Source organism: Octopus bimaculoides, chromosome 5 (assembly GCF_046866305.1).
Source record: "Octopus bimaculoides isolate indiv1 chromosome 5, ASM4686630v1, whole genome shotgun sequence".
Taxonomy (NCBI): Eukaryota; Metazoa; Mollusca; class Cephalopoda; order Octopoda; family Octopodidae; genus Octopus; species Octopus bimaculoides.
Window position 1 is genome coordinate 122,956,371 of NC_142932.1, and position 2,416 is coordinate 122,958,786.

The window sequence follows — 2,416 nt, forward strand, 5'->3', positions numbered from 1 at the left end:
GCCATAGCTCCATAATTAAAGAAATAACGGACTAACGTGAAATCTATGTTATCCATTCTATATAAGGAAACAATTAATTTGATAACTATTCGATACCTGATAGCTAGTGTTCTCACATAGACGAATATATCCACAGAACTCCCACTGAGAGAATAATATAGACATTGCCACATAAAAAAAGGGAAGAATAATGGTATACACATGTATAAAATCATTTTGAGTCAATGATTCAATAAGGATGATAATGATGACGAGGATGATTTTTAACGCATGCGCAAGACCTGAAACTTTGAGGTTGACGGCTAGCCGATTGCATCGACTCTAGTGCTCGACTGGTGCTTATTTTATCGAGCCGAATGGAGGAAAGGCAAAGTCAATTTCGAAGGCACATTGTGAATAATATTAATGTTTTTAAAGTATTGTCGATTAAATCAGCTCTTGGAATTGAGAGGATTTGTGTTACTGGAATTGGTAAGTCAACGCAGACAGGCATAAAGGATGGTCATTAAAAGCATTAACCTGTTTTGGGCCGAGGATGCCATATTCTTCTAGTTCAAAACTACTACTACTACTACTACTGCTGCTGCTACTACTACTACTACTACTACTACTACTACTACTACTACTACTACTACTACTGCTGCTGCTGCTGTTGCTGCTGCTGCTGTTGCTGCTGCTGCTGTTGCTGCTGTTGCTACTACTACTACTACTACTACTACTACTACTACTACTACTACTACTACTAGGTACGATGTCGAAAACATACGAACGCCATAAAAGTTACATAAGCAATGTGGCGAAAGAAAGCATTATGAGCGAAATATAAATGCGAACACGAGATCAGCAGTAAACAATAGAAGCAATTGAGACGTTGAAATAGAAATGGATGAAATAGAAATGGTTGACTTAGTTAGAAAAGTGTTTTGAGGACTGTGAAATGTCGAGGGTGTGACAAGCGTGGTTTGACGATTGTACCAGAGTCGTTTTGAAACAAGAACAAAAGAAAAAGCTGATCATGTCGGTAATAATTTACAGTTTCATCAATCACGCATATGGTAGTAAGGAATAGGCGTAGGCATATATAATCACGTGGAAGTCAACGAAGACGACCAAATTCGACGTAAGAGTATGTAGGAAGCAACTGTAATGAATAAACCTGCTCAACTATGATGATCTTTGAATAGGAAATCAAATCGTTTCTATTCGTTTCTGTTCTAGGCACAAGGCCCGGAATATTTTGCAGGGAGGGGGCCAGTCGGTTAGATCGACCTCAGTACGCAACTGGTAGTTAATTTATCGACCCCGAAAGGATGAAAGGCAAAGTCGACCTCAGCGGAATTTGAACTCAGAACGTAAAGACGGACGAAATATCGCTAAGCGTTTCGTCCGGCGTGCTAACGATTCTGCCAGCTCACCGCGTTAAAAGGAAACCAAATCGTAAAACGCTATTTCGAATAAGTTACAACAATGTAGTAGACTATTCTGTTAGCTTTTATCGCTTACTTGCTTCAATCATTACACTGGGGCCATGCTGGGGCACCGCCTTGAAGAAGTTTTAGTGCAATGATCGACCCTAGTACTTATTTTCATTTTAAGCTTGGAGCTTGTTCTATCTGTTCTTTTGCCGAACCGTTAAGTTACGCGGGCGTGAGCATACCAACATCGGCTGTGGCGGGAAATAAACACAGACATAAAATCACACACACACACACACACACACATGACGAGCTTCATTGAGTTTCTGTCTACCACATTCACTGACAAGGTTTTGGACGGTCCGAGGCTAGTATAAGACACTTACCCAAGGTGCTATGCAGTGGAATTGAACCCGGAACCATGTGATTGGCAAGCAAACTTCTTCGTCACGCTTGCACCTATTATTGAAGATATTTAAGAAACTAGACGCCAAAAGAAGAAATCTATTCGCAAAATTTAGACTATAATATCTAGAAGATAAAAAACTATAATATAGTTTCGACCCAGAACACATGGATATGTAAAATTTGAGGAGATAACACCTTTAAGGTGATTCCACATGAGGTAATAACACATGGAATCTTTAAAAGTTGGACTAATAAAAAATAACAAACTTGTGCCAGAAGCTGCTAAACACAAGAAAAGCGAAATGTTGCACCTAGTGTATAAAAATGCACATGGATTAACATGGCCCCTGCTCAAGGATGACAAGTAAATTCGTGAAGCGTTCCATATTTCTTTTTAAGCGCAGGCGTGGCGGTGTGTTAAGAAGCTTGCTTCCCAACCACATGGTTCCGAGTTCAGTCCCACTGTGTGGCAACTTGGGCAGGTGTATTCCCGTCGTATGTATGTATGTATATATATATATATATATATATATATATATATATATATATATGTATATATATGTATGTATATACACACACACATGTATGTATAT

General features: G+C 39.1%; 1 pseudogene; it reads left to right on the plus strand.

Moving 5' to 3' along the window:
• Positions 1–2,155: 2,155 nt before the first annotated feature.
• Positions 2,156–2,215, plus strand: LOC128247950 (U6 spliceosomal RNA; annotated as a pseudogene).
• Positions 2,216–2,416: the final 201 nt, after the last annotated feature.